Source organism: Phaethon lepturus, unplaced genomic scaffold, assembly GCF_000687285.1.
Source record: "Phaethon lepturus isolate BGI_N335 unplaced genomic scaffold, ASM68728v1 scaffold3460, whole genome shotgun sequence".
NCBI lineage: Eukaryota > Metazoa > Chordata > Aves > Phaethontiformes > Phaethontidae > Phaethon > Phaethon lepturus.
In genome coordinates, this window is record NW_010509690.1 from 56649 (window position 1) to 66410 (window position 9762).

Here is a 9762-nt window from a genome sequence, read left to right on the forward strand (position 1 = left end):
TACACTTGAGCTGTTATGCAGACAAAAACAGGAAAAAGACTTCTAATGCAACTAAGCCCTCTTCTGAAAACTTTATTTAGTTTGACCTTTGTTTTGAATGGGTTGTACTGAGTACTAAAGATTTCATTATAATATTCACAAAGGACTTAGTGTTGTAGCTATAGCAAAATGAATACCTTCCTGAAAGACTCAAATAATTTCCTTGCATATAAGCTATGAACAGCATGCTGGGCCACTGAGACCCTGTACTCTACCTCCCATAAATTAAGTTTTACAAAACAAAATCAAGCTACAAGCCAGTAAGAACCTTCTCCTAAAACACTATTTCAATCTGGAACAAGCACTGCAAATGCATTTATTTTTGGTTAAGGGTTAATACATGGAGAATTCGTGAGGGAAGGTTCAAAGGGAAGGTTTTGTTTATATTTGTGAGGCAGTTATCAACTGATATTCCTCAGACTACAGAGTAAAAATGCATTATGTATCTAGAATTTACTTCACGTCTTCATTACCCTTCCAAATTCTCTCAAACTATACCATACAAAAAATAGTATAACACTGTCCAAGGAAAGTGATGAAATCACTGTTGTTTGGCACTAGAATGGGCATCATAATACTCTCCACATAAAGAGCTGTTATGTGAGAAAGAGGAAGCAAGCCTAGAATATCTAAATAAAGTTATATCTGATATAGAACTAGAACAAATGCGCTAACACAAATATTAAGTTTCAAAATCCCAGTCTCCAAATTCCATTCTCAAATACCAATTAAACATTTAAGAAGAAAATCCCTATAGTGCCCAGGAATTACATTACTGATAGAAGTAAAGACTGAATATATTCTTTGTATTAATAGCTAGTATTACTGAAGACATGCCAGTGTTAATTTAACAGTTATGTTTAGTGTAAACACTTAAGAAAAGGACTGTGGTCTTCAAATTTTTCACACTATTCAGGATTGTATGCACCACTACACTTTTTTTCTCTATAATGCAGAAACATAAGTCTAAACTCAATTAAAATTCTGCTCTGTTTTCAAACATCAGTTCAGCCTGCTATGTGACTGAAACACAGAATATCAGAAACAGAAGAAAAATTAGGTCCTATTATTGTCACTATGTAGCTTCTTAATAGGAAAGAAAATCTACTCTACGAAGTTTCCACAGTTAGAAGCCAACTGCCCTTGTTAGCTTTATACACACACTTTCCTTTCCCTCCCATCTCCAAACTGGGATCAAGTCTCTCTCCAATATTATACCTCTGAATATCATATCCGAGAAAACTATCCAAACCCACAAAAAAGATTTTAAATAGAAGGTGGTACGTAATTGACAGTTATTTAAATGGACAAAGATGAACCAGGATGAGAACATCTGAGAACTTATGAACGAGTACACTCAACCTACAAATAAATTCCTTTTGTGCAACAACCTTGATTTTCAAAGTGACTCTCAAGAAACAAACTGTACAAGAAAATAGAAATCAAGAGGTGAATAGGTCACTACAGTCAATACTAAAGTAACTTTCAGAGGCTATGGCATATATCATAACAATTGTAACAATATGATTCATTTTGCAACAGAAAGGATAGATTTTTTAGCTGATACCAGATGGCATTGTTTCTGTACAGGTTTTCCTTTATTTTTTTTTTTTTTAATTTAAAAAAGCATAAAAACATCTAAGGTACAATATTTATTTTAACACCATTTGCATTAAATGTAGTTTGCTAATTTCATACATCTGAAAACACAGCTGGAAAGATGCAGCATGTCACTAACAGGTAAGGATGTATGTGAACTCCCTAAACAATAAATTTTTCCCCATCCAAAAGCATGACTAGCATACAATGCTATAGAAATAAATCTCATTTGCAATGACTATTAGATGCTCCTGAACAAAAATATTGGAAGAGTGAATACATATGTATATAATAAAGGATTTATCAAATTTGAAATTATTCATGAGTCACAACACGAAACTGAGAATTCTTCATACAGTCACATGAAGAGCAAAGAGAAGGATAAAGTTCAAAATTAAACACCAATGACATAGGGAAATAAAATATCCTACAGTACATGTGCTCCAATCACACATAGGCCAAGGCTTTTAAGATTCCCAAAAGGATGCTTTGTTTGGACAGTTGAGCACAATTTAGCTTACCTCAATTTACACTTACCAAGCTGCAATATTCACTCCTAAATTTCCAAGCTAATTTAAACACTGGAGAAGAGCAGAAAAGAGCTCATTACTTCTTGGAATATTTCTATCAAAATGCAGGTAAGTGATTTCGGACCTGTTTTATACTATTTGACAGCTAGTTTTATAGAATAACCAACCTACCAAATATAAAACAGTATGTGTAGTGTGAGAAGGCTTCAAGTCTAAGAAAATCAAAACCTGTATTGCAGAACACTACTTAGTCCCATTAAGGCACAGAATATGCTTCTTTAAATTCTGTACCATTGTTTCAAATACAGATCTCAAGTCTCATTTCTGATAGCAATTTTGTTCGAATCTATGATTTCTAAATTGTTTATGAGTAGGCCTTTCTTAAATATTATCTGTCAATCCAAGGACTGGCTCCATTAAAATTAAAAGAAGTCACCTCATCCTCATGTTGCAGGATTTGAATACCATAGTCAAAAATCCATATAAATCCAGCAGAAGGAAAACAGTGGGCACATACATACCCTACACAAATCTTTCCACAAGACCTGAGAAGTTGCCATAAAATCTGGAAGCACTTTAAAAAACCCACTAAAATTTAGTTCAGTTTTTAAATGCATTGAAAAGAAAAGACCACACAACTCTTCACACATGCTGAGCTTGGGCTGATAAAATCTCATACTTAGGAGCAATACAGTGTGTTCAAGACTCACCTCAAACTGCAGAATCTCAGCCTAACAACACAGTGGATTAACCCGCTAACCTGATGGTGACTAAGCTCAAAGTAATACAGTGGCAAATCACTTAAGACATGTACACAAGAAAAGCGAATCAAGATGTTAAAAACTGTTCAGGACAACTGTTTGGACAATACACTGACTATACAGGGACGGCTCTCCATCCTAAGTGGACTGGCTCACGTAAATAATGCCCCAAATGGAAAACAACACTTTAAAAACAATACACACACACCCCTGCCAAGCTCCTCTCCATTATCTGTGACAGTCAAAAGCATCACGAGATCACAACCTTGAGATCATCAGTCCGTGATTAGCGTTACCTGGTTACACTCTTTCTCACAAACCTCTACTCTAGACACAAGAGTTTAACTTTTACATATAATGTATTTAGAATACTGCATAGAAACCAATTCTCAGCATTAAAGATTTACCAATTGCTCTATTCCAGAGGCCAGGAGGAGTTACTTCCCAGATCTTAGGTCATAATGCTCTGTATGGTCATAAAGAGTATCAATTATATAGTAGTAATGATAGTTAAGACTAGTAGATAGACCTTACTAACAGAAACATAGTTTCCAACCCATCATATCACAATTACAGTTATGAGCTAGGCAGCCATACAGAGCCCTTTTTATATCCCCAGTGTTCCCACTTTCCAGTCACTGAAAGCAGTTAGTCTTTAATACTCAAATCTTGAAAATAAAACCAAAATCTCTTTTTTTCCTAAGAATCAGTATTTTGTTTTAAATTTTCAGTTACTTCACTCTGCTATCCTATGTATATCTTCATCATACATCAAATTTCTTAGTAACATATACCCATATGTATCAGTATTATATATATACACACACATATACCCATTTACCCAACTACAGGTTAATTTATTTTGTTTGTTGTTTACTGCCATAGTTGCTTCTCACTTCTACTCTCTCACATTCTCCTGCTCCATAAAATCTCAGAATTAATTATCTTAACCTACTCTGACATATTTAAAAACAGGATCACAGTTTGCAGTAATGAATAGTAAATCCAACACTGCCTTGATAGGCTAGATTGAATTACAGCTAATTCAATTCATGAGCTATAGTTCACACACTAAGAGTACTCGACATGCCCTTCTGGACTCCAAAATTGTAGCATCATTCTTTACTAAGAGGTTCACTCACTATTATAGTTCACATAGTACACCTTTCAACAGAAATTTATTTTAAATTATTCATTTTAAAGAACAAGCATTTCAATATATTTATAATTCAGGATTTACTCTTAAAGAAATAGTGCACAAGCACCAATGTGCTACAATTAGAAGGCAGGGCCAGATATAAGGATTGGAAATTAACACAAAAGCAATTTATCTGGGCCAGGTCATCAGTTCATATATAGCCCAAATCAACTGTAACTGAAAATTACTGGTATCTGATGGTTATTAGTTTATCATCCATTAACACTTTTTTACAGAAGCTGAAGCATGTAAGTTTTTAGCAGCAAAGACAAAAGGCATACCTCTGCCCTGAAGAGAGACGAAATACACCTAATAATTTTTCTTGTTTGTCATATTAGATATTTACTGTTCTATGAAATGAACTTGCAGTTTGTTTCACATGCTTGCATGTTTCCTAGGAACAAGTTAACAGTCTCAGAAGACAGGACAGAGACTGATGAAATTACTATATCATATATAAGAGGTCCTCCTACGTCACTGATGGAAGAGGAAACTACCATTGCACTGTGCAAAACATAACTCCTCAGGAGGTACCAGGAAAAAAACTGTGACAGTGACTAATACAAATATCTTCCTTCTTGATATAAAAATTAAATGTTAACCTTAATAGGATTTGCCAGTACACAAGTTAAGTAACATAAATGTGGTACTTAGAGCCCCTAAGTGCCTGTTTTCACTGTACTGCCCTTTTTAGTCAAGTTTACTGAGTTCCTCAGTCTTTAAAATGAGTCTGTGCAAAACTCTTTAGATATGACTATACTTTATGGTAAATTATTCGATAGTTTGCACACACACAAAAAAATTGTGTTGCTTATAGAACTAAACCAACTATGATATGGAAGGATTTCCAAAGCAAAGTGATCAAACAGCATGGCTTTTATCCTTTTCTCTGTTCTCCCTCTCCCAAGTCTCCCGGCATTTCTAGGTTTGGGGGGGGGGTCCCCCTATTACTACAATCATTGTTTAATTTTATTTCAAGAATCATATTTCAGAGAACCAAGGGAGGCCAAACAACAGAGTTGTGTTTGTTCTCAAACAATGCATCTTCTCATATCTCAAAAATGAAAGCAAATTAGTCTAGAAATCACAACTAGTCTGGGACTATCTGAAGTTCTGAATCTCTCCCTAGCTGATACATCCAATTGCCAGCAGGAAAATTTTTTCCTCCTACAAATATTTTAAATGACAAAACACATGAAGGTTAGAGGGAGGTTTGTCAATCTATTTTATTATAGGAGATAAACTGGCAATATTTTGTGCAAGAGTGCCCAACTTTAGGGTATCAGTGAATCTGTAGCTGGCTTATTTCCAGATGAAGCAGTAACAGCTGCTGACGTTGCACACTCAGTATTAACTAGCAACAACTACAAGTCCAGGTATACCTACCAAATCAAGCAATTTTAACATTTTTTTTCTTCACATACAACCATTTAGAAATTAACATGTAGGTATGAACCTTTGTCTCCAAATACATAATATCGAAGTATTTCACTTGCAATTCAACATTCAAAGATCAAGATTTAAAGACAAAATTATTTACACTGCAGGCTTTTATCACCTTTTTAATCACCATTTCACTCCAGGGAAACTTTTAAAAACAATGTGAAACAGGAATACTCAAGCTATGAAATCAGTAACTATGCAACCAACTTCTGCTTTAGTTTTACATTAGATGGGTTTACCTGCAGACCTGTCAGAAAGAAAATAAAAGATTGCTGAGGAACTGGTGAATTAGCCACAAAGCCAGGTGTCTTCTGCGTTTCCCATTTCACAATGTTGCTTCTCTATTTACTATTAGCACATATTGCAAACTCTTCTCAACAGATAAAGCATTCACTGATAAGTAACATCACCTGCAGTATAGTACAATTCATACATATTCCATGTTAAAAGTATATTAAAAATCTTGCTAAACAGGATTTTGAGATTCTATTTCTCAATTTGCCTCTGATGTCAGTCAAATTGAATACTCATGAAATTACACCCTAGCCACATCTTATGCTCAACTTCTGCTCACAAAACTAAATCATGTTAAGTTGTTGGGTTTTGCTCCTCCCCCCACCCCAAGTGGGGAAGGAAAGGCATAATTCCAAAATGTCCTTTAGATTTCAGATCTCATATACTGTTGTTTCACAAAATGCACATGGCCCACTCAGATTGTCCTATCACAGATTTCTAGAGCGTTGTTTTCCCAGAATTATCCCAAATCAATCCAACAGGATTATACTCTGCCTAATCCATAAGCAACAGCGCAGTAGGAGCATTGAAAAATTTAGGCCTACCTAACAAAGGCAGTAAAAAAATCATCTCTAGCATCACCATGATAAATATTTTAGCTTACAACAAGCGTTGCAGATAAATAGACTTGAGAGAATTCTAGAAACTCACCTCACTTAGACATTTAGAACAAAGGATAGAGTTTATTTTATTAAACACTATAAAACACTCATAGGCCTTTACAGCATCAGGAACAGATATGGCCCAAATTATTTCTACTTTTCAAAGGATGAAGGGTGAACTGTATACAACTGAAATCCCAAAAAATTAACTTTAAAAAATGACCTTTTCTCCCAAAAGAAATGGATTTCCCTATCTTTTAAAGTATTTTGCATTGTCTTTGATGTTAGTTCTTTTTTGCAGGCTCTTTCCAAATCTCTTCTCAGCTACATTGTTTTCCTTCTAATGGTTCTGTCTTGTAGGACACACTGTCCTTCTCACAGCTTCTTCCCAGCAGCCTTTTCTAACAGGAAAAAAAATAAATAACAAAACCGACTTTCATCAAGAAAAATTTTCCATGAACAGATCCAATAACTGCTACTCGCTGTGAAATTACTAGAAGAGATGCAGAAAGCTTTTAAACAAAATAATTTTAATGAAGTTGCAATACTGGGAAACTTTTAGAAATATTTTGAAATGTATTATATCCCAAACAACGTTATTTCCAAAGATATTAATGAACAAGCTATTTCTACATATATGGTTGCTAACATGAATTTATTTTAAGCGGATTGAACTATGTCAGTCACTAAAAGAGAAGGAAGAACAATGTTGTTGATTCAGTATAACTTCTATATCCACTCCTTCCGAGTGTGACAATTGGGTGTGTTAAAACAAAGACATAATGCAGAAGTCTTCATAGGCCTTTGAAAGTCACAAGTCAGGGAGAGTTTAGCGGCCGCAAAACACAAATTCAGCATACTGACATGCAACCCGAAACATTTTGATGAAAGAGGGGACAAGAATCCCAGAAACAGACTAACCAGCAGCTGTCCTCGAGGGACAGACAAGGAGTTACCCACTAATCTTCCCAAAACCAAACTAAAATTTTAAAAATTTCCAATGCATACTCTGAAGTTATTTTTGGCAGACCATGCAAATTAAAACTGTACAAGCTATCATCTCCTGCACCCAAGGAGCTGTAAGAAGCCAACACCAAGCCGGAGGGAAGAGGTCTGAGGGTAGAAGCCTGTCATCAGTTTTGGGGCAGGTGGCTAGAGAAGTCTGATATTATAGCACCCAGAAGTTTTACATAAACAGAGTCAGCTCCCAACCTCTTATTTTTCACATTTGCCATCCATGTAGCTATTACAGTGCATCCAAATTAGTAGATCAGCAAAGCAAAAATTTTACACCAGTTTAGCCTGTTTTTGAAGAGTCTCTGGAGGGATAGCTCTCTTAACATCTACCTAAAGAATTCTGGAGCATTTAATTTACTGACTGGAGCAATACCTGAGAGGCATAAAAAGCAATACTAACTAGACATTTTGCTTTAATCCAGGGAGCTCCCTGCACCTTCAACTATAATGGCAGCGTCATTACTGTAAATAATTCAGGTTGCTCAGAGTCCACTTACTCCCCAGTACAAACAGAACAACACTTAAGTAAATGCCATGAAAGTGGTATAAGAAGCTACATTTTAGTGAAGAACCATACAAAAACCTCATAAAAAGTGCTGCATAATGGGCACCTTAAATGGTCACTTGATATGATTTTTGTAACAAAACATTACCTCCTCTGTAAGAATCATGTAAAAAAATTAAAACCTTGGCACTCCACATGCTTTCCTCTTGTATTAAACAATGTCAGATATTATGTAGTTGCATTTTCCAGGCAAAATAATGCATTGCATTGATAGCCTTAGTGCTTTTTAAAAGTATGCATAAGACAATGCCAAGTGTACACAAGAAAAACAAATGCAGGTCTAAGTCACAGGTTATAACTGCTAATAATAGTTTATATATCTAGCTCTTCTGCCTTGAGCTGCCTTTCAAGTACTCCAATAAATGCAAAATATAAGTCATTACACTTGAATTCTTGTAAATTGCATGTTGGAATCAAATTAACAAATACCTGATATGTGACCTTTCATGAAAAATTAGCTCAGAATCAAACCTTTAAAAAAGTCAAAAATATAAAAGAAAAAAAAATAAAAATTGCTACATGCTATCGATACTGCATGAACAGTTTGCTGAAAGGTCTGCTAACAATAGTGAATGAAGAAGTCCTATATATGCTGACAAAAAATGAGCAGAAGACTTTTCCATATTCTCACTCTTCGTACATCAAGCAGTAGAATTGTAGAAGTTAAGTTTTATGAGTTTATATAAACTTAAATATATATGCATATACATATACACATTTAACTTATAATGTGATAGAGAAAGATGTAGGTGATATTCAAACTGAATATCCAGAAAAGAAACAAGAACAAATACGATTTTACATTAAAATTAGTCTGGTTTAGACATCATAACCTGTTAGCTTAAGGGCTATGAAATACATTGTAAATCAAATAAAACCATATAACCAATCTACCTTTACTTTGGTATTAAATAAACACTCCTCAACAAATAAAGAGTCACAAGACTAGAAAACCAACTACTTCACAAAGTATTCAAATTGCCTGAGGGGTGCAGTTCAGATTTACTCAACTATAATTTTAACTTAACTTTGACCTGTTGGAGTGGGTCCATAAGAGGGCTACAAAAATGATTAGGGGGATGGAACACCTCTCCTATGAGGACAGGCTGAGAGAGTTGGGGTTGTTCAGCCTGGAGAAGAGAAGGTTCTGGGGAGACCTTATTGCAGCCTTCCAGTACCTAAAGGAGAGGGCTTATGTAAGAAAGATGAGGACAGACTTTCATCAGGGCCTGTAGTGGTAGGACAAGGGGTAATGGTTTTAAGCTAAAAGAGGGTAGATTCAGACTAGATCTAAGGAAGAAATTTTTCACATTGAGGGTGGTGACACACTTGCACAGGTTGCCCAGAGAGGTGGCAGATGCCCCATCCCTGGAAACATTGAAGGTCAGGATGGATGGGGCTCTGAGCAATCTGGTCTAAGTTGAAGATGTTTGCAGGGGTGCTTATTGCAGAGAGGTTGGACTAGATGACCTTTAAAGGTCCCTTCCAACCCAAATTATTCTATGATTCTATGATAATGTAGGTCAAATTGAGCTGGACTTCCCTGCTCCCTCAATAGACTATGAAAGCTGAGGGTCAAAACAAGACTTCAGGAATGGTTCCACTGACCAAATCAACCCAACAGACAAGTCTAACACTCCATCGCCATTGGTATTTTATAGACATATGTTATAATATTAATTATAAAATACGATTTAAATATTATTTAAATTAT